This window comes from Protopterus annectens, chromosome 1.part0, assembly GCF_019279795.1.
Source record: "Protopterus annectens isolate FY-2018-M chromosome 1.part0, PAN1.0, whole genome shotgun sequence".
NCBI classification, from domain to species: Eukaryota; Metazoa; Chordata; order Ceratodontiformes; family Protopteridae; genus Protopterus; species Protopterus annectens.
The window spans coordinates 1,466,647,462-1,466,672,559 of record NC_056725.1 but is presented as its reverse complement, the minus strand read 5'-3'; positions in this window follow the sequence as shown (position 1 = coordinate 1,466,672,559).

The following is a 25,098-nucleotide window of genomic DNA, read 5'->3' as shown; positions in this document are numbered from 1 at the left end:
CCTACTCCCCCTAAACAAGCATAAACTCATATTTGTTCTCTCCCTCTATATTCCCCCTGGTGACAATATCTCATCCCCTGAAGATATTCTCTCCTGGGTCTCTACCAACATTACTAAAAAAAACATAATCCTGGGGGACATGAATATAAACTGGGCCACAATCTAATCCCCCACTAACTCACTCAATATTAACTTATATAACTTTGCACAACTAATCAATTCCACTGCCAGACCTTCCAAGAACTCCATCACTGGAGCTACAATAGACTGGATTCTAGTATCCCATCCTCACTATATCTCCGATAGTGGTATTCTCCCAGACCCACTAGCTGACCATTTCCCCACTTTTGCCCACCATCTCCCCTCTTCTATACAACTAACTCACACCTATATTTCCACTCATTGCCTAAAGAACTTAAATGCTGAAACCTTCTTAAATGCACTAAAAAACACAATCTGGAACCCATTAAAAACTCTTTCCCTAGATAATGCTCTATCCTACTTTAACTCTACTTTCACAAACCTGATGAACTCCTTTGCCCCTCTAAAAACAAAACATATAAAAAGTAACCCTGTACCCTGTTTAACCAAAGCACCTTAGCTACTATGCATCTCTTTGACAATGCCTGGACACATTACCATAAAAATAAAACCACTATCACCCTAAACAAATATAAAACACTACAAAATAAAGTAAAAAAAACTTATTACCTTAGACAGCAAAGCCTATTTCTCCACTCTCCAAACCAACCACACCACCAATCCCAAACTATTTTGGAAAGGAATCTCAACTCTCCTCAACCCGGAAAAAAAAAGAAAACCCTTGCCACAACCCAGATGCCTCTGACATGGACTTGGCCAGCCAGTTTAACTCTTTCTTCATCGAGTCCATAAGTAAGCTAACATCATCCTTCAACACCTCTACAACCCCTCCTTAGCATGCTCCCATCCCTTCCTCCCCTAGCATCCCTTGACCCCAACCTCCACCTTTCGCTACCAATCCCATCTCTATATCCACCATAAAAAAACTTCTCCTAAAATTAAAACCTGGTTCCAATGCCCCTGATGAAATTCGCTCCTACTTCCTAAATGTAGCCACAGAAGCCATTGCTCTCCCTATCAGCATACTAATTAATCAGTCTATCTCAAAAATCCAGGTCCCCCACCTCTGGAAGAAGGCCTTTATTATTCCACTCCATAAAGGTGGCAATAATAATGACATCCCAAACTTTTGCCCCATCGCCATCCTATCCCCTATTTCTAAGCGACTTGAAAAGTGTGTACACCAACAACTCTTACCCTACCTTATCAATAATCAGCTTCATACCCCCACACAACATGGCTTTAGACAAGGTCATAGTACCTCCACTGCCCTCCTCTCCTTCCTAGAAACAATCAACAAAGCCCATGACTCTGGCCACTTTGTATCCACTCTTTTCCTCAACCTCTCTAAGGCATTTGACACTATTTCCCACAACCTCCTTCTTAGCAAACTCTCTAAACTTAACCTATCCCCTTCCTGTACTCAGTGGTTCTCAAGCTATCTCACAAACAGGCAACAAGCAGTTAAATGGAAAAAAGCTACCTCACCCTTCCTTAATACATCCACAGGCATCCCGCAAGGTTCCATTCTAGGCCCCCTACTATTCAACATATTCATAAATGATTTCTTCCAAGCCATTCCTAACTCCAGTCTCATCCAATATGCTGATGATTCTACTATAATCTGTTCCTCCCCTTCCATCACAACTCTTAACAATATAACATAAGCTGCCTTCTCCTCCACTGAACATTGGATGCTCAACCATCTTGCCCTTAATGCATGCATCCAAAACTTCTTTCCTAGACAAACAATCCTTCATAATTACCAGCAATAATAATACCCCCCTAGAACTAGTCTCTGACACAAAATTACTAGGAATTACCATTGACAATCAACTAAAATTTGATAAGCTTCTACAAGCAAATATCAAAAAAAAAAACCCATAAAAAAATTAAGTATGCTTTACCGCCACAGTTGCTTTATCTCTCCCACCACCAGGATTACATTAGCTAATACATACTCATCCCATCCCTTTTATATGGTGCATCTATCCTAACCAGCCTACAATCTTCCCTCAAAACAAAACTCTCTTCTTGTTAAAATATCCAAATTTGTGGCAGGTCATGGAATTCACCACTGTAATTCCCTTCACCAACTAAGTTGGCTAGAATTACCAAACTTTCTCACATATACCCAGCTCATCCAAGCACACAGACTCATTCATAACCCGTCTCTCTGCCCTTCCCTAGCAAATACCTTTGAAATGCATAAACCATATAGACTCCCAAGATCTAGTTTCCAAAACTTAATTAAATTGCATAAACCAACACATCCTGCTGGGAATCAATTGATGTCTTTCTCTCTTGCACACCTCTGGAACTCTCTCTCTTCTTCCAACTGCGCCACCAGCAGTCTCTCCTTGTTTAAAACCTCACTGCACCCGCACCTTACTTCACAATGGAAATGCTCTTCCTCTCATCCAACCTAATTCTACCACACTTTCTTCCTAACTTTCCAAACTTTGTTGCCTGTCACTACCTCCTAAAGTTTTACATCCTTTGAGACATATTCGACCAATGACTAAACAATTACCTCATTGTAATTCCCTAAAAAAAAATAAAAAAAAAAATACTACTTACTGAATTAACCTGATGTAATTTTTCTAATGAAAATCTTTTTTTATTTCTGCATTATGTAACCTCTATTTGAATTGTGCAATATGGGTTTGTCCTATACAAAATATGTATTTCACATTTAATTGAAATGTATATTATGGATTTGTGCTCTTTCTGTACTATGTATTTGTGTTTCTCTGGAGCTTTTCTCCCCAGGGCTCCATTGAAAATGGGCTCCTTGTAACCTAATGGAACTGCACATAAATAAATAAATAAATAAGTTGAGAATAAGAAAGAAATTATGTATTGTTACTATTATGCAAGAAGACCAGTATTTCTAGATAGAAGATATTCAAAAAGATTAAGAGAGAAGCTGGAGGAAAAGAAATACTTGCATCAGAAAAACTGTCAAGATTCAAATAATTTATGTTCATTAGTACAGAAGATCCATGAAAAAGCAATGCTTAGACAAAAAAAAAAAAAAAAAAAAAAAAAAAAACTTTGGACTGCTTGGAAAAAGAAGTGACATTGGAAGTGCAAAACTATAAAGAACAAATTCTAGAGATTTTTGAAATGTATAAAAAAGAAATATGGACCTGGGATTTAAAAAAAAAGATCTGGTATGGTGTAATATGTATGCAAAGAAGAAAAACAAACTAATCAATACAAAAAAGTAGCACCAAAGATATTTGAAGAGAAATACTGGCAAAGCCACCCGGATATAGAAAATTTCACAATGCAAAAAATAATAATGCAAGGAAGAAAGAAGAAAAGAGGATTAATAATGAAGTAAAAAAAAAATAGAAATTGAAGTTATGCATTACCTGTGAAGTCAAGTGCCAAAAATCCAACTCGGGTAACATCACAGTATGATGGAACAATGAGCCCCCAATTTAAGGAGAAACAGGTGGAACAGAAAGCAGCTGATCACTTGCCACATGATGATACTCTGTAAGGATACCAATATAGAAGTTCAGCTGGAGTTGCACAGCAGGGGAAAGAGCAGGAAACAAAGGGAATTTCACAGACTGATGGGGTCAATGAATTCCTATATGAAGGAGCAACAGATGACACAGGATGCAGCTGAATAGGATATGTCACAGGAAGATGTTCTGGAACATTCCATAGAATTCTCACAGGAAACATGATTTAATGGACATGCATAGACATGCTAAGATCAATGAAAGAAACAGATTACAGAAAGTAGACAAAATGCCAGAAGTCTAATAAAAAGGATGTGCACAGAAATCAAGACTATTAACAGAAATTCAAGTGATATAACAAGTAAAGAAGATATATTCCTGTGCAGCTAATAACAGATAAAGTCTTACCACAAAAATACAAAGCAAGAAGGGAAAGAAAGGGAAGAAATAAAATGTCATCATGGAAGTATCAAATAGAGAAAACTCTAAAGTAATTAAGACAAGAAGTGCCACTGTTAGAATAGTACAGTAAGGAAACAGATCAACAAAAATACTTAGAAAGATAGATGTGATAAAATTATTGCACAACATCAGAACAGACCAGGACCTATCATACACTATTGCAAATAATACATTTAAAAATATTAGTACTGGCATAAAATTATAAAATATGCAGATGAATATAAAGGAACAGATGAAAATAAGCAATTCATTGATGACTCAAAAAAGTTTTATAGACAAATAGGAAACAAAACAAAAGGAATAGGAACACCACACAAAAAAGAATAGGCACATTTTATGGAAATATTTATGAAGACCCTGTGGAATATAGCAAAGATACTGAATGGAGAGAAACATTAAAAGAAATGGTAAGGAGTTCAAAATACAGGATATTAAATACGATGAAGTAACAGCCAGAAAATTTGTAACAATGGGCAGTATTCACAGTCTGGGGCTTTGCATTTCACAGCAGTGATCCACAAAGGGCTGATCTGTGTGGATATGCAAATCCTGGACTCTCAGCATGCATACAGAGATGCAAAGAGTTGTTATAAACACCCCCCATCACAAAAGTGTAACATAATTAATGCATAAACAATAGGGGGCAGCTACTATGCTGTTAAGGGGCTTTACATGCAAACATACAGTATGAGTTTTATTCATAGACCTAAATCTATAATGAAATCATTTACATAAGAAAGGTGCAAATAGCCCTAAACTTACGCCATTAAGTAGCAATTTTCTTAGAGAATATGGAGATGTGAGGAAAGATAAGCTGATGCTTCTGCATACCTGGATATTTTTACTGAAGGGGTTGCTTGGGGAAATGTTTCATTTTGGTGCTTATGCAAACCTGGACATATTTCTGAAGGATTGGGAAAATAATTCATTTGTGTATCAGGGAAGTATTTGTGCATACTTGGAAAAATAAGCTTGTGTATTGCTTCTCCTTTGCATCACTTTTAAAAATGGATGTGTGCACAGCAGGGATGTCAGACTATGAATTGTAAAATAGTTTCATTAGCAGGGTCTATATCACCATTTAAAATGGTGAAAACTCCAAACGCTGTTTAATCAAACTCAGTTTGAAATCCATAAACAGCGAACTCATGGAACATCAATTTTTTCCCAGGGAAAAAAATCAGTGGGTCGTCTTCGGGGCTTTGCTATTTCCTCCATTGTGGTGTGATCTTAGAGTTGGCATTTTTAAGTAGGGGTGGTGTGGAGTGCACAGCCCCCCACATTGGGGGTGTGGGGGCAAAGCCCCCCACTTTGTGTGTTTAAAGTGGCTATTTTTTTTTTTTTTTCATGGAGCAGCAATTTTTTTTTCCCTGGGAAAAAATTGGTGTTCCATGAGTTCTCTGTTTATGGATTTTGACCTGCTGAGTTCGATTAAATGGCGTTCAGAGTTTTCACCATTCAAAATGGTGATATAGACCCTCATTAGCATTTTATACTTTTCAGCATTTCTCATTTTCATCTCAATATTTTTAAACATTTTTGCATTAGTGTAAATGGCATCTATGAATCTCACCATTGCTAAGCACATTTGTAAGCATAAGGAATACTCCTATCACTTTGAACTTTAAACATATCCTGCTATAGGAATGGATTCCATTCCCTTCATGGTATTAGAAACCCAAAAGACTTGGAGAAATTAAGCTGAGGAATGACAGTGTATTAACGGTTCTAGATCATGGTCCAAAGGTTTAAACAAGTGGTTACAATTTGAAATTGGTGTTAGAAGATCATAATTATACTCATATGAAAAGTATATTTACAAATAAACCTTTTGGCAGATAAACCTGGAGATTTTAATTCTAAAGGTTAACTTTTGTTGCTGTCACATTGTAATAAACTTTTAGAGACAGAAAAAATATACTATGAATGTTCTTTATAGATATACTTTGTAGTGTGCAAAATTTAAGATGTTTACTTTCTTTTCATAGACAATGCCAAATCTGAACCAGGAATGGTAATGCTAACTTTACCACTGGAAGTAAAAAAAAATATGATGGCAGTTGAATTTAAATGATGAAAAAAGTTGGAAATTAATGGCAATATTAATTCGAAATGTGTTTTAAAGGCACATTGCTAAATTACAAGAATGTTATTACAAATTTATTTTGATTTTAGTACTAAATTCTAAACATGTCAGTGTCAGTAGTCCAGCAGGTAGCACACTCAGCTTTGGTGCAAAAGGCTGTGGGTTCTATTCCCACACCAAACAGACTAATTGCTGATATTGTAGTGTAGCATAAGGGGATTGGCATACTCCTTCATGTGGTGTCCTTTAGATGATATGCTAAACATAGGCATCAAGAGATTGGTGTACTCTTTCATGTGTTGTCCTATGGATGAGATGCTAAACATAGGCCTCATCTGCCTGAATTGGTGGTAGCTCTGGTGGATGTAAAAGATGACATGGCACCTTTTGAAAAGAGTAGGGATTCTTTATTTATATACCAAAATAACTCTTATTTAGATAATATTTACATATTTACAAATTTACAAATATATAGATATACAAATCTGTTTATATAGTCATGATTTCCTTTACATTCATACTAAATTTTCATCCATATTAGAACCCCCAACTCCTTTTTCCATAACCACCATCTGATTTTACTTAATATTGTAGTTAAAATCCATTTACCATTCTTTTATTCTTTCATTCCATATAACCCATATAACATAAAATAACTTTCTATCCATTATTTTAACAGTTTCTTAACTTCTATTAATATAATATCCATATTTAATCATATCCATGTTCATTTTATCCACTTCTTGTATATCATTTAAAAACATCTTTTTTTTTTGCATAGTTTTCTCCATAACTTTTTTACTCTTTTACATTTCAAAAACACAAGTTCAGTAGTTTTCTAGTTATTGTCAATGTAAACTTATTCTTTAGCATATTTCCTTTCACTGGCAATTTATCTATTACCAGTTTCCATAAAAAAAAAAAAAAAAAAAAAAAAAAAAAAAATCTCGACATTCTACTTTCTGATTATTCCATTTGCTTCTTATTTTTATAGGTTTAATTTTTTTTCATGTCTTAGATTTTCCCATGGTTTTATGTAGCAATAATTGATCATTACATTCTTATACCATACTTTTCTATCTTTTTTCTATATCAATTTTTATTTTCCACAAGAATATATGTTCTTGATAACATTTTATTTCTTCATGTATATACTCTTTTTCTTTTAGTCTTTTTTACCACCTTAAAATTTATCATGCTTATATTTATACTGTTTTTACTACAAACCTTTTATATTTTTCATTTATCCACTTTTAACACTTTGTACAAATTTACTGAAGCAGCATATGCATTTATTATTTATTTATTTATTTTACATTTGTTAACAGGGGGTGTCTGAGCCGAAAAGGCCCTTTTTCAGCAGATGCCCGGGGAGAAAAGCTACACAAAGAAAAATTACAGACAGATTTAGTTATTTAGACATGATCAGTATACACACAAATTACAAGAGACATGTTTTTACAGTGGTATGCGGCACATTAACAGTTACAGTGGAGAGAACAAACAAAAAAAATATTAATTTTAAAAATAAAGGTAATTAATAGATTTGTGGTGTACAGCTGAAATTTGGAACATAGGTAGAATACATACATAGTACACAGGTACAGTACATACATTGTAGATTATCCAGTGTTTGTGAGTAAGATTTAAAACTATTTTGAAAGTGCTCTAGATTTAGTATGTATATGTTATCCACTTTCACTAGCCTGGGGAGTAATCATGGCACTGCCAACTTTGCTTGAGATGTTGCCTGATGAGGTCTTTAAAGGAGGCTTTGGATGATGTGTTTTGAATGCTAGTAGGGACATAATTCCATTTTTTAGCCACTGAACTACTATATAGTGCATCTCCAAAGCTATTGTAGCTGTTGGTGACTTCTAGTAGTAGTTTGCTTGATGATCTAAGAGGCCTTTTGGCTGAGTGATGTACTAGGTTTTTGAGGGCAGGATACTTATTGGGGAGGTAATAGATAGAATGACAGAGGCAGAGCTGATTGTAGGTTAGGAGGTTGGGCAGTTCAAGCTAGTGGAGCTGTCTCAAAGCAGTACAGTGATGAGTTCTTAATGAGCAATTTGCAGCAAAGCAGGCAATTCTGTTATAGCAGGCTTCCATTTTGCTTAGTTCAGTTTTGTTGAGATTAGTCAGAATGGCAGACGCATAGAGTATGGTGGATAGAAGTTGGGAGCGAGCAATGGCTGATCTTGTGTTAAGAAATGGTTTGGTACGGTAGAGTGATCCCAGTTTGGCATGTACTTTTTTAATAGTTAAGTTGAGATGACTATCAAATTTTAGGTGGGATTCTATGGTTATTCCCAATAGCTTAGCCTGTGCCACTGGAGCAATTGGAGTAGCATTTGTGGAGTAGCTAGTGAATTGACTGTTAGTGTTTTTGTTAGAACTGGTTATAATCATAACCTGAGTTTTCTTTGGATTGAGGATAAGTTGAGCTTTAGTAAGGTAGTTTTCAACATCAGAGAATGCTAGTTGAGTTGTTTGCAGGAGGGTGGGAATGTTTTGTGCAGCACAGATTAAGGTAGTGTCATCTGCATACTGAAATATAGATGCATGCTGTGTGGAGGTATGGAAGTCATTTGTGAAGACTGTGAATAGTAGTGGTCCTAAGAAAGAACCCTGTGGGACTCCTATAGTTATGGGCAGCTGAGAAGAGAGAGAATTTTCCCATTTCACAGCTTAGTACCTGTCAGTTAAGTAGCTTTGGAACCAGGTAAGAGTGGAATTTGATAGATGACACTGGTTTAGTTTGTTTAGCAGGATTTGGTGTGAGACTGTGTCAAATGCTTTTGAAATATCCAAAAATAGTTGACACTTGTAGGCCTTCATTTTTGAGATGGTTTACTGTGTCTGTGAAGCAGAGGAGGGCTGTAGTGGTACTATGGGTTGCTGTAGTGGTACTATATATTACTGGGTTGATTAATCCTAAACCACCTTCTTCTTTATTTATATACAACACTCCTCTTTTTACCGGTTTTACTCTAGAACCCATATGAATGAAAAAAAACTACCTTCAGTAATTCCTTTTCATATACTGTTGGCAACATAAATCCACCAGCTAAGTATGCTAATTTCCCCATCAGGACTGTATTTATCAAATAAGCTTTCTTTTCTGAATGATAATTTATATGTTCTACAGAAAAGACATGCTTGTTTTATTTCTTCTGTTTTTCCTATTGAATTCTGCTTACAGCTTTACTCCCAAATGTCATACCTAATATGGAAATTGCATTAATTGTAAAATATATATCCCTTGTCTTCACTACATCACCTAAATTTTACTTTTCTCCTGATTTAAGGCCATACCTGTCACCTCTAGAGACTCATGTGTGCAAATTATTACTTGTTTTATCCAAATTTTGTTTCCTGCAGTTATTAAAATATCATCTGCATGTGTTAACAGAACTGGAATTATGAACCCTTCAGGTGTTCTATGCCCCATCTCCTTTATTTTGTAATTTATTTCACATACTATCTCTTTCATAACTAACGCTATACAACTCATTGGACATCCCTGTCTTGCACCACTCTTCAAATGTACCTCTTGGATTAACCAGCCATGTATAAGTATTTTTTACTTTATTTGCATACAAAATGTCCTAACTTTCTCACCTATATTCTTTCACTATTCCTCATACAATTTCATGTATAATTGTATAAAATGCCTTAAGGTCTCTCATCATAAATTTTGCTTCTACTTTTCTATTCATAAAATCATCCACAATTTCTCTATTAATAATTCTTGACAACCCTTCCCCTTTATATATTATCTATCATATTATTTTCCATTTCAGTTTAAAATCTCTTTTGTATTTTCATAAAGATCTTATAATCATTATTATTCAATATCATGGTCACCATTTTTTTAATTGTCCTCTGTCTTTCTTCTTCCATATGAATTTAAGTACTCCACTACATAATTCTTTATATTTAACCATTCATTCAAAGTCTTTTTTTTTTTTTTTTTTGGCCAATCCCTCAACTTTTTATACAGGGTATTCCATCTGGTGCTGCAGACAAATCTATATTTACTTGTCCTAATACTTTATCTAGCTCATTTAAAGAAATCTTGTTTTCCAACTCTCTATTTTCTTTTTTTGTTAAGTTTTTTATTTTCCATGCTTTTTTCAGCACCTTAATTTTTCTTTAAACACTTCTTGTATGTATTGTATTACACTATTCATACTATTTCCCTGAGTTCTTAACATTTCTCCTTTCACATTTTTTCTTAATTATACTTCCATTTTCCTTTACTAATTTGCTTAAGTTGCTCAATACTTCTCTTTTTCCTTGTAAAAAAAAATATATGCTAATATAACAACTCTTGTATTTTCTCTTAATGTCTTTCATATAATTCTTTTTCATTGTCAGAGTGCTTTCTATCATTATGCTTGAAATCTTCTAATGCATCATTATATGTTCTTTTATTTTTCTCTGTCTGCTTTTTCATGTCATATTGCCATTGTAAAAACATTTTTTTATTTCTCTTTAAAATCATCCACCATTCAAACCAGTTTTTATAAAACGTTGTCATAGTAATATGATCTTTCCATAACTGTTTATTTTTTTCCTTCTTCATTCCATGCCTTCTCATTTATTCATGTTATTCCTTTGCCTACTTTTATATATTCATTCTTTTCCTTTATCTCTAGCCATATTGCAAGATTATCAGAAAATCCTATTTCAACTACTTCCCCTTTTCCTGTAAATAAACCTTGTGATACTATAAAAATTATCTATTTTAGTAAGTCCGTGAATTTTTGTCCAAAGTTTTAACTTACCACATCTTATAACTTCTAACATGTTTCTTATATCATTTCCTTTCTTTTTATGCTTACCTCTTAAATCACAATTAGTCTCCTGTTATTATAATATTCATATTTATCACTACATAGTCTAAAACTTATGAATTAAGTTTTCCCTTTCTTTACAGTTAGTATAAACACATAATGTTATAATTTTATATACCTTTTCTTTCCATTTTAAATCTACAATGATTAATCTTCCCATTTTTGCTAAACTTACATCTAATATCTTCACTGTTTTTGTACAGAATGTGGCTCTTCCAGAACATCTCTCATTTCCTAAATTCCAGATTATTGTTCCACCCCATAGTTTCTCTGTTTATAATCTTTCTTTGTTTGTTAAAAATCTTGTGTCTTCTAATATAATTGTATCAACATCACATGTCTTGCACCACTCCAAAATCCCTATTCTTCTTACTATATTTTTAGTACTGTTCTCATTTACAGAAAGCACTCTAAAATTTTCACTTTCCCTTAAATTAATGGCTCCATAATTTCATAGCTAATTACTAGGCTAGCTTTCTTAATAGGCTATTCTAAGCCTAGACAATTTCCCTCCCAAAGATGAGAAGCAAACACTGTGGCTGGGATTCAATAAAGCCGATTCTCCATGTCAGAAAAGTGTAACAGCTATTGTATGGAATATGGCTGCTGAGCAATCTGGTAAACAAGGCTGGGGGCATGCATGAGCCTCCCAGCACTATTCTGACATGGACACCACTGAATAATGCTAATTACCTCATTTGCTGGTGAAAACCATGCAAATGATGTGAATTAGCAATTCAGTAAGCAGACAGACATCCATGTCAGAACAAAGGTCTTTCTTTTATACCTGCTACAAAAATGGACCTTGTGGAGACTATTTTAGATCTTAAAGTTTTTGCCAGGAATATTATGTTGAAGACTATTTTTTCAGGTAGTGATACTGGAGTCTGCAGCACTTTTAAGAAACCTGGCACATTTACACCAGTTAACTCTCCAGCTATGGAGTCTTTTGTTAAGTTATGTCAGGATGACTAGCTAGAGACCGTAAAGCATATGGTGAGGGGCATGCTTACCCCCCACCCCCAAGTTCACAAGTAGCAAAATCCAGCAATGCTGCTATGAATGTATTTGTGTGTAACACAACAAACAGAAATGAATTAACACATGGTCGATCTGTCTCAAATGATAGTAGTGCACTTCCATCAGGTGAGGGACCTATGTTACCCCAACAGTCAATTGTGAATAATACATCAGCTAACGCCCAAAATTTTCAGCATCAAGCCAACCAATACAATCTGAGATCAAAGAACAAGAAATCTCATTCCAAGAACAACTACAAAGGGAAGAATTGGAAACGCAGGAGATGATACCACCTCTTATTGCACCAGCTTCCCCAACAACTAATGCTGCAGATTTTGGACTAAGGAACATCTTTATGAATAATGATAAAGATTTTAAAATTTACAATTTTTCTGATGTTACTATAGATCAACCATTGGTGGAACTATTAGCCAAGGGGTACACTTTCGTCCCCACAAGAAAAGCAGACTTAGTTAAAACTTTAATTGATTTAAAATTATTTGTGCATAAACTCAATTTGTCTATGCTTTTTGTTGACAATATTATGGTTCAGTCTAGTGCATTACATCCTTCAATTACTTTTTGTCCCCCTTTACACCCAACTTTACAATGTTTTGAACTCATTTGTGAGTTGGATTTATATAATGTTTTAGGGTTGGGTAGTAATCATAAGCAGAACAAAAGTAAGAATGCTTCATCTGTAAATGTTACTAGTGAACGATAGTATTTATTACAACTAATTCAAGAAGCCTCAGTCCGTATTATGGCCCCAGATAAGGGAGGGGGGCTTGTTGTTATGAATGTGGAGGACTATGTCAATAAAATGGACCAAATAGTCCGAAGTTCCACATATCAGTTGGTTTCACGTAATGAGTTAAATCAAGCATATAGTAAAATAAAGTCTCATTTATATGAAATGTTGTTAGAAACCAGGATTACTACTGACTTGTTAAGATATTTATCTATGCCTTCCCCAAGTATACCTGTTTTGTTTGGTATCCCTAAGTTACATAAAAATGTGAATAATCCACCTATGCGACCTTTGGTGGATGCTAGGGCAAGTATAACTTCCCTTGGGCAAAATGGGTAGACCAAAAGTTGAAGTATGTAACTCAAGAGAAATATATATGTAAAGATTCTTGGTCGTTCTTGTCACAAATCAAGAATTTAGAATTCAATGCTAACTTCAGTTTTTTAACAGTGGATGTGGTAGATTTATACTCTTCTATCCCCCATGTGGAAGGCATCGAATGAGTCAGTAGTTACCTGAGAGCTAAAGCAGTAGCCTCTGATGAGGTGGCTTTAATAGAGGAAATGCTTGACATAATTTTGTATAATAATTTCATTTTATGTAATGATAAGTTATATGTTCGAAAGACTAGCTATGGGGTCACCCTGTGGGGCAAGTTATGCCAATTTGGTAATGGCCTCATGAGAACAAGAATTTATCTTTGGTAAACAAGAAGTGAAACAGTACATCCAGTTCTACACACGGTTTTTGGACGATATTTTTATCATTTTTGAAGGAAATAAGGAAGCCGCTAGTAAACTAGTAGATTATTTTAACAATACTACAGATTTCCTTTCCTTTACTTATGTATTTGAAATGACCAGAATTTCATACTTGGATGTGGATCTTAGTAAAGATATGGAAAGGAATGCATATGTAGCAAAAATTTATAGAAAGGCCACATATTCAAACTCTTTATTACATTTTAGCAGTTGCCATCCATGGCACCAAAAGAAATCAGTGGTGAAGGGATAACTCATGAGAGTTGCCCGTATGGTCACGTTGGACCAGGATTTCATGGATGAATGTAATAATTTGAGGTCAATGTTTGTTAGGAGAAGTTACCCAGTGGACTTTTTTGAGTGTCTACTGGAAGAAGTAAAATACAAGAGAGAACAGGGGTTGTATAAACCCATTTTGTCCATTGGTTTACAAAGTGTTATAATAAGTGACAGATAATTACACAAAAAGTATGGAATTTAAGTTTAATAACGCCCTATAGTAGTAATACAAGGGAAATAATGTCAATTTTGAACAAAAATTGGGAAATAATTAGGAGAGATCCTCACCTTTCCTACAAGGTCAAAAGCAAACCCCGGATTATTTACAAGAGGGGGACTAATTTAAAGGAATTATTACAACATAAAAAAAACACCCCACAGTGGAAGTGTGGTATATACAAATGCCAAATGTGTAACTACTGTAAATACATGAGTACAGGACAAGACATTGAAGTTAAAATTATTAGTTTTAAAATCAAATTGAAGTACACTTGTCAGTCCAAGTTTGTGGTTTATGTAGCTCAGTGTCAATGCTGTGCAGCGTTTTACATAGGTAAAACAGATAGAAGGTTAAAAGAACGAGTATATGAACATCTATATAAAATAAAGACCCTTAACAGAGACAATGCACTGGCTAGACACATTATTTCCTATCCACAACATTTATTTTTGTTCAAAGCAATTGATTCAGTTGCTAATGATAGTCGGGGGGGGGGCGCTCACACTTTTACTTGAGCAACTTGAGTTAAGTTGGCAAATACGCACTGGGGCAATGTTTTACCCGGGTTTGAATGAGACAATATCTTTAAACAGTATATTGAAGTTGAAAAATCTTAAACGTTAATATGTGTGCATTTTTATAAAATGCGTTCATATTTGTGATATCTGACTTTATTTGACTCAGATATGTAAGTTTCTGACTTCTTAGTTAACTAAGTAATATCATATTTTAAAAGTCAACACAATAATTTGATATAGTATTGTTAGTATATGTATGTTTGTGTATATATATTTATATCACCATTACAGGTAAAAATTCTGAAGCAAGGGAAGGGTTGAGATGTTCTAAAATATTGTCAGTCATATTTGTTTTTAAAAAATGTTTTAAGTAGCAATAATGTGGATGTGCCTTTAAGACACAAGATTTTAATTAGAAGTGTCATGTGGCAAAAAGGGTGTGTATATATTGCTTGTGTTGAAGTTTGTTCAGTTTCTGATGAAGTCTTGCCACATGTGCAAGAAGAAAAAGTGCTTCATTAAACTGAGAGAGAATTAAATTGAGAGAGAATTTGCTTTGGTGTTTCCAAGCTGTCTTTTTGTTCACTAGTTTGTCTTATTTTGGTTCCTGTTTGATGTGAGGATGACTTAAGAAGGTCCTTTAATGACAAAAATAATAAAAGTTTTTTAATCTAAGACCTAATGAGCATGAGGCACTGAATCAATTGGTTAGAGCAGAGCACCTAGTTATTAGACCAGCCGACAAAGGAGGTGGAGTTGTAGTGTTAGATAAGTCTGTCTACCTGGACAAAATGCATGATATGTTGTATGACAATACAGTGTATGTGTTACTGCAGAAATTCCAAGTTAATGGTATAATTAACAGGCTGAATTTCTTTTTGTATGACTTATTAATGACAGAGCAGATAGACTATTCTCTCTACACTTATTTTTCTATAGAGCACCCCACTATACCACAGATCTATGGATTGCCAAAAGTGCAAAAAGACACCAAGGATCCTCCCTATTGCCCCATAGTTTCAGGAAGGGGATGGCTCACTGAGCCAATGTCGATATATGTCGACAAACAACTAAGAGGCATATTGGGCAAAGTTGATACAGTTTTGAGAGATAGTAAACAGTTTCTAGAGCATTTATACAACTGGGCTAGGGGTAGATCTAGTAATGACATCAAAAGAATGTTTGTTACTCTAGATGTGAAATCACTGTTTACTGCGATACACAATGAGGATGGGATTGAGCAGGTAAGGCGATTCTTGATTAAGGAAGGTGGCTTCTCTAACTCTAAGATTAGCATGATCTGTGCCCTGCTAGAGCTGATATTAGAGAATAATTTGTTTCTCTTTGAGTCAGAATACTTTCTACAAGTTGTAGGTGTAGCAATGGGCACAGCATGTGCCAACACGTATGCAAACTTGGTTTTAGCCAATTGGGAGCTAGAATGTGTCTTCAGCAAAGATCTATATAAAACACATGTCATGTTTTATAACTGATTTATGGATGACATCTTTTTTGTTTGGGATGGTATTATGGATGAGGTTCAAGCCTTTGTGGCCTTGTTAGAGACTTCAACTAATTATTTGTCTTTTTCTCTGCACTACTCTGACATCATTGATTTTTTAGACATTACTGTGAGCAAAGATATGTTAGGTAACATGTCCACTAAAATGTATAAGAAACCATGCAGGAAAAATAACATCTTACATTGTTCTAGTATGCATCCATCCCACGTTACTAGGAACGTGGTTAAAATCAGGTTCTTAGGTGCATGAGATTGCATACTAGTGCTGACTCTTTAGAGCAAGCTTTAACAGTGCTATACACAGATCTATTGAAGAGGGGCTATAAGAGCAGTGAGATAGGTAAGGAAATTAGAGAACTGAATACATAGGTTGGTGTCAAAGTAAAACCTTACTTCTCTGACAGCTCCTTGAGTATAGTGAGGGACACAGAGGCTAACAGCAACAAGGGTGTATATAGTGTTTGTTTGACCTATTCAGCAGAGGTTAATAAAGTGTGTGAAGTCATAAAGAAAAATTGGTCTATCCTGTTTGATCCCTCTGTCAGTGAACATATAGAACAATTTCCTAAGTTTTGTTTTAAAAATACCAGGAACTTAAAACAGCGACTCTGTTATACACACACTGAACCATATAGGCACCTCACCTCCCAGTGTCAGGGCACTCATGCATGCCGGTCTTGCAAGGCATGCAGTTATATATGGTCTACACGCTTGATTATGCATCCATTAAGTATGGAACCTATGCAACTGTCCTTTTATGCAGATTGTTGTACAAAAAAATTGGTCTATATGGCTAAGTGTAATGTATGTGATTCGTATTACATAGGAAAGACAAATCGTATGTTTAAGGACAGGATTCTGCAGCATCAGAGTGATATACGAAATAATAAATTAACAAATGTATTAACGAAACATGTATCTGAAGCTGGGATGAGTCACAGCTTTAAGTTCTTGGTACTACAGGAATTAATTGAAAGTTTAAGGGAAGGGGATTTGAGTAATGAGACTGAATTTGCTGAGTTAAAATGGATTGTCAACTTTAAAGCATATGTGCCACCTGGTTTGAATAGTGCTGTTGCTTTAAAGCCTCTCGTAAAGGAGAGGCTTAGTTCACTGATAAGTGTTAACACGCAACAGTTTTAATTGGTTTTAATTTAACTGGAAGTTTTTTGTATTTAAAGGCCTGTTTTTTCATACTGTTTGTTAAGGTCTGAAGAAGCGAGCAATCATGAAAGTGCTTACCTGTTTTTATTTGTTTTATCTGTTTTTTGGAATTAAGTGTTCTTACTCATAGCACTGGGCATCTTTTTGTTTGCTTCCAGTTACTAACCATGTACATTTCTGCAAAAATCAAAACGCGGGCATGGCAGCTCAAAGTAAAGCATGTATTATGACTATTAGGCATGCCAATGGCCAAACATATGGCCATTGGCATGGAAAACTGTTTAAAAGTTATAAAAAAAATCAATGTTTATATTTTTTTGGCCAATTTCAGCCATTTAAGCGTAGCACAGTGGCATGTAAATGAGATTGTGCAGAAAATAAAAAAATGTAAAAAGACAATTTAATGTGAAATATGAATTTTGCCATTATAGTGGGTAGCATGCAGAACCAAAACAATGGCAGGGAACACTGGTAGCTAAGGAGATAGGCTCCTGTGTAGTGGTGTAACAAGGGCTAAGTCAGTGGGGTATGAAAATGAGCTAAATTTATTGAATAGCGAAATGGGAGACTGTGTCTACCTGCACCCAACCATGTAGGAGCTATAATGCTGTAGTGTAAGCAGGAGAAGTAGCTGACATTAAAAGGAGGTGTGTCATGCTTGGTATAAGCACATTGTATCTCCACAGCCTCTATTTGAGCTCAGCTAAGCACAGCTAAGCAAGGGTGCGTGTCTTTTCTAGTTCAAGAAATGCTGTGTGTGTTCGTGTCCCTGGGAGGGCCCTTTCTGCTCAATACTGTTAACTATACCTACAGGGGTTTGCGTGGCATGCACTGGGGCTTAAATACAATGGAAATAAAATAAAAACAACAGGGACTAGCAGAAGTGTTTACATTTGAGCAGCAGGTTTGCACGATATGCTGTGGGGCTTAGAAAGGTTGGAAACGGGAAGAAAAAAATGGGAAATAGCAGAATAAAGGCACTCAAGTACAAATAATATAGCTGGCAGGTGGAATGTATCATAGTCAGCCAATCACACAGGTAGCATATGCCGCACACTAGTGCAAACTATGCAAACACCTTTCAGTCTGTTTCTTTCCCACAAACTCTGCACCATTGGTGTACACACTTGGGGAATTTTAACTGACAAAAGAATGTTAGGGGCTGCTGTCACTCTGACATATCAGTATGTGCTACAGACTGAGGGCGGTGAGGAAGATAATGCTGACAATTGACCAACACTGAGGAGAAGTGTTCAGACCCAGGGTGACCTACCGGGGGCTACATGATCTGGAGATACTAGATCACTAAAGGGTGGACAGGGACTTACTTCTGCAAATCAGCAAGCTGTGCCAGCCTCACCTCATACCCAGAGGCACAAGAGGGGTACCCATACCAGTTGAAACCAAGGTATGTGTAGCCTTAGGAATACTAGCTACAGATGCCATCCAAAGACCTTCAACATCATGGGGTCTCACCGGCATCTGCATCCTAGGTACTCCACCAGTTCCTGGCATGTCATGAAAACACATGCTGGTGAGCACATATATTTCCCCAGCACCCATGAGGAGAGGACCAGCAATATGCATCTCTTCCACCATGTAGCACACTACCCAGAGGTATTTGGTGCCATAGACTGCACTCACATCCACATCAAGGCACCACCAAGTGAAAAGGGTAGAGTATGTCAACCGCAAGGGTTATTACTCCAACTGCCAGGTCATTTGCAATGCCCAGGGCATTATCATGAATGTGTGTGCTGGCAGCTCTGGTAGTTATCACAACTCCCATATCTGGTATGCCTCACAGTTGTACCAGGCATTTGCCAGAAGGAACATCCCATATGGCCATCTGGTGGGGGATGCTGGCTATGCACTGCAGCCGTGGATGATGACACCTATCAGAAATACACACGTGCACATGCACACACGCACACACATGCACACCATAATGAGGTACATGCACAAACCAGGAACATTATAGAGCATGTGTTTGGGATGCTCAAGTCATGTTTCCGCTGCCTTAACATATCTGGTGGAGCCATGCAGTACTCTCCAGCCATATGTGCACATATGTTCACGGTATGCGCCATGCTGCATAATATAATCCTGCAGAAACAGCTGCAGCAGGAACATCAAAGGTAAGGCCCACACAGCCCCCACAGGCACAGGGGGACTCTGAGGAGGAACCCCCCGGAGCCTGCTCCTGTAGGCAGACAGAGACATGCCCAGTATGCCCAGACATTGGAAAAGAGGCAATGCATAGTACACACACACTGTAGGGACCCAGGGGCTGACACCTCTCTCTGACTTCCACACACAGTAAAATGTATGCCACACACATCACACTACTTGTATCTTGCCATGTATAGACTGTGTCCTGGGTGCATCCGACAGAGCCAGGCCTCAAGCATTGTTCTCACAACTGCTGCAGGCACAAGGTAAGTCAGTCTTAACAATAAAGGAATGGAGTAATATGTTGTGGTAGCATAGCTATGGTATTGCTGCATATATGCAAGGGAATGGAGTGGGCTACTGGGATAGCAGCAGTCAAGTGACAGCTATGCGGGACAACAGGAAATGTCCACCCAATGCTGGCTTCTCCAGAGTATGTAGTAGTCCCCTAGGTGACAAATCCCACTGCAGTATAAGTAGGGGGCTAACTAACTGGGGGTTCATAGGTCACATGCATGGATATCAATGTGGGGGTCCCATATTCACCCCTCAGCCTCACCCAGCAAGTCAGCCATAGAAAAACATAAATGTCTGGCAAAGGCCCAAAAATGGGGACAATTAAGAAATATTCCCTTACACAGTGATATCACAGCAGGTCTTGCAGTTGCAGTAAGGCTCTGAAGGGTAAGTAGTCTGAAGCCCAAATGTTTGCCATTACAGTCTAACCTGTGGTCTTTAGTGATATGCCTGTAGTCCCCAAGACAGGCACAATACTATGCTAAATGGAACCCAAATGTAAAGGGAACATTAGCACAGTCTGTGCAAATGTGGACAGTTGACAGGTGTGCCCCCCAAACACACAGAGCCAGGCCTCAGGCACTGTCATCAAAACTGCCACAGGCCTCCCCCACACACGCACCCATGTTCCCATAGAAATGTAGTAACAGTACTGTTTGTAGGGTATTAGCAGCAGAGCAATATTCCCACAGGGCTGTCCCAATCAACTTGATAACTTGTTGCATGTCTACAATATGCAGGGGTCAATGAGCTATGTGTATGTGTGGTCAATACTGTCAGTATGTGGCCTACACTTACTGCTTGTGTCATGTCTTAGTGGCCTACGTACAGTACTGTGGATGACGGTCCATGTTCCAAGAACTGCAGTGCCAACTATTCTGCATGTCAAGTACAACTATGGTAGGAGTTGTACACACTGTCCAGGCATCAATATCTGTTACTGCAGGAAAGCTGGACAGGTCAGGGACAGGGGCCACACATATTGACAGTTCACAGCTCAGAGTAAACTACACAGTGCCTAGCATACCCCTCAACTGTACATACTTTTTGCAGATTGTCCAAAGGTTTACATCATATTTATGGTCTCTTTATCATGAAATTATGGTTTTCGGGCAAATCACTGGCAAATCACAAAAGACTAACATCAGAAAATAATGACAGATTGTAGTTTCAGACTTAATACCCTTTAGGAAAATGCATGCTATTGCAAAACCTGTTATTGTATCACCTTTCTAGGTTTGTAAGGCCAATAGTTAACAATGGTCCCTATATGTAGGCCTTTGTCCACAAATTACTCATGGCTTTGTCCAGATGTCTGGCTCTAAAAAGTCAGTAGGTATGGTGCCTAGTAGGACAGCAGGTAACTGAAGGTCAGTGTACTGCCAGGTTATAAAAGGCTGGCAACATACTGGGTCAGTACTGACAACATGTCACTGGCCAACATCCATACCACTGGAATGACAGGTTGTCACAGAAGAAGCACAAGTATGCCTTGTATATCTGTTCTGCTTGTCCTAACATTGCATTTGCCTGCCAACTATTTGCAAAATAAGAAAGGGTCATGTCAAAACATCAATGGCAGACAGTGGGGAAGCAGATGTCATACCCATAAGAGAAAGCAAGCAAATACCAAACTGGTCTCCCAACTGTCTATGTTTTGCAGAACAGTATTAACACCCTGTCCCCATGTGTGGGCCTTTGTCTGACTGTCATATATGGGCCTGTCCAGATGTCAAGTCTATGATGGTTTGACAGCTAGGCCAATATGTAGCCCGATAATAACATAGCAACACAAACCGTCTGAGGACCACAGCAAATGTAATGGTGCAATGATGGACAACCTGCTAAATAGGTGCACTCAGAGGTTTGAAGTCCATAACCTTGTGTGTAATGTTACAGTATTTACCCCACTCACATCAGAATTACAAATGCATAACAGCAGCCACTGTGAGCAAAGTCTGTGACTGGACTACAGAAGGACAAAGAGATACACATAAGGGGAAGCGGAACCACGGGCCAGACAAATGGAGAATGTGCACACCAGAACAAACTGTGCAGTAACATAGCTGCCATGTAGTGTATGGAGTCAGTAAACATCACCTGCAAATACATAACACACACTCATGTAATTGGAGGTCTGCAGCAAAACAAAAACCCAAACAAAGGGCACATCAGAGGCAAAAACACAAAAACTCCACAAAACTACACACCACAGGCCATGCAAACTCTACACACCAGGTTCTTGCAAACATTAAGGTCTTACCCCAAACACCTACCCTACACAGATAGGCTAACAGCACAATCCCTCTACCTCATTCTATACAGACTTTGCTGAGGTGACCCCTGTCTGGCATACAAAGCAATCTAGACCCTACCTTGATGGGAATGTTGCACATCTGGAAGTCAAGGCCCACTCGATCAACCTGGAGACGCAGCATCAACCTGGTCTGTGATATTAGTATGGCTTGTGGTGTGACAGATGTGTCCCACACACTTCCTCATTTGTAGAATACACTGCCTGTCCACATCAAGCTAAGTCCCTCAATACCCCTAGTGATGCGCTCCCTGTATAAGTGCATGGGAAACAGAAAATACAGTCCTGTGATTCCACCTGTGTCCCTGCTGGACAGGGGATCTGTGTGCTGACATGTCTTAACAAGAGCTACACTCTCTCATCTGCATGGGTTATAAGGACTTCAGGGCCAATACCCCACTAACATCATATCAACCTATCAGCCTATACACAACTGTCTGTCATTGCTTCACCACATTACTCTGCACTGCTATGACACTGACGTACTTGGAAGTCACAGTGCTATGTGGAATAAACTACACATATAATGGACAATTCTGCTCAGTAGAATGCACTCTGTACCCACACTCATACGTCTCAACCTCTGACAGCAAGACATCTGGACAAGGTCATACATAAAAGTGGGACAAAGGCCATAGGCATGTCTTGTAAATATTGCTTTTACAGATTGAGAACATTGGTAGAATAATGGGTTTTGCATTAGGAAGAACTGATTGAAGGTTATGAAGTCTGAAACACTAATGTCTGTCATTATTTTGTAAAGTCAGTTTTTAATTATTTGCAACTAACTTGCCATATGCAGACTGGATGAAACGTCTAAACAGACATCTGGACAATCTGCCAAAAACTGTACAGTTGAGAGGTATGGACCAGGATATGGTAAGGAGAATACAACATAAGCAGGAGATCCCCAGCCAGTATATCACAAAGTTGCTGGACTGTTTACACAGCTTCATCAGTCAATCAGGTGTAGACACACCTCTCAACTAGCTGTTTTGGGCAAGAATGTCTATAGTTGGGCTAATAATATTGGTCTGTGCATCATACATCTTGCATTCCTCTGGTAAAGCACTGTGATGATCTGAGGATGTCTGTCACTAGGTAATGACACAATACATTCCAGTGCCAGACATCAGGTATGGCAGAAAATATCCTCTAAAAAAAACCCTGTGCCTCTAGCAACTTCCTGTTTACTTCTGAGAGGTATGGCTGTAGCACACAAAACCCCAGACCTGAGTACAACTATCTCAGGAATGGAGTCCCACTCTTACTATAGAAGGTCATACTGGGCATGCTCCTACACTTAAAGAATCACAGCCCATGTCAGAACCCGAATCACAGCCCATGTCAGAACCCACATCAGCCTATATAACTGTATTGTGCATATATGTCTTTGCATACGGACAGCTATGTACACCTTAACTTCTCTAAACACACCCATCAGGCAGGATTACCCTCAGCTAGCTGTAGGTAGCCCATATGTGATGTATCTCCATCTGTTGTGCATGATACACAGACATATATATGGGCAACATATATATGGGCAACATAAAACAATGTGTCAAGCATATACACACACACATAGACATTGTGAAGAGAGAGATGGACAGTGATAGAGAGAGAGAGACACACACACAGGGAGGTATACACAGAGAGTGAGTCATACACAGGGATACCCAGAATGGCATAGAGTGATGTCATGCTGCAGACAGTGGCATATTGTAACCAGTCGCATATGCCAGCATGAAGGTGAGCTCCATTGTGTAATAGTACTAAGGTGGGGGTTGTAATATCACATCACCTGCCTTTGTGTGTGTGTCTGTAGGTTTAAGTGTTAAGAGGCCATTCCCACTCAGTACAGTTCCCATTGCCCTACTTCACAAGATCTGCTGATGGTCATTCACCTTAGAAGTACCATTGGACACTTATCAGTGCTATAAACTCTCTGTAGTGTGTGTGTGATAACTGTGCAACACTATAGTACAAATAACTAGCTGGGTTGGGGTTCTAATCTCAGTTCTGGCAAATGTAAGTGTGTGTGTGTTTAGGCCATTCTCAGCCACTACATTTTCTAGTGCCCTACTTTAGCAGTCCTGCTGTTGTCATTCTCCCTTAGTAGCTTTGGAGAGCCCTTTGCCCTATAAGCTCCGTGGCACGTGTAATAACTAAGTAACAGTAAAGTATAAATAACTAGATAGGTAGGGGTTCTACTCTCAGTTCTGACAAATGTGTGTGTGTGTGTGTGTGTGTGTGTGTGTGTGTGTGTGTGTGTGTGTGTGTGTGTGTGTGTGTGTGTGTTTGTGAAGGTGTTTGTATGGTAATGTGTTTTGATGCCCTTCCCACCTAGTACATTTCCCATTGCCATACTTTATAAGTGTTCTTGATATAATTCACCTTAGACATACCTTGGGACATTGATAAATTCTATAACCTCCGTGGAGTGTGTGATAACTGCATAACACTGTAGCACACCTAACTAAGTAGGTAGGGTTCCTAAATCAATACTGGCAACTATATATGTGCATATGAATCATAACCTCCATCTGTGTTTGGGTGAGAAACATATCCTCTGGGGGTGTGGGTTATACCATTTTGAGGCATGTACCACCCAGTACACTTTCCAGTGCCCTACTTTACAAGGCCAGCTGATGTCATTCACCTTAGAAGTATCTATATATACTTGTCAGCCCTCCAAGCTCTGTGGTGTGTGCAATAACTGCGTAATACTATAGTACAAATAATTAGATAGGTAGGGGTTCAAATCTCAGTACTGACAACTGTAGTAGTGTGTGTAAAGCATATCCCCTGTGGTTGTTGGGTGTGTAGGTTATAGCATTTTAAGGCATGTTGACCCCCTACCCATGACATTACTTTAAAGATCCTGTTAATGCCATCTGCCTCACATGCACCATGTAACATTATGCAGTCCATACCAGTCTGTACAGATGTACATGGAATATTCAGATGTCTGCAACCTATACGTGGTCTGTGTCCCCTAACAATGAGCATTCCTGTGATATCATTGCCAAATATGTCAGTGACCATAGTGACACATGCCAGCATCAGAAATCATACCTGAGTGATACATC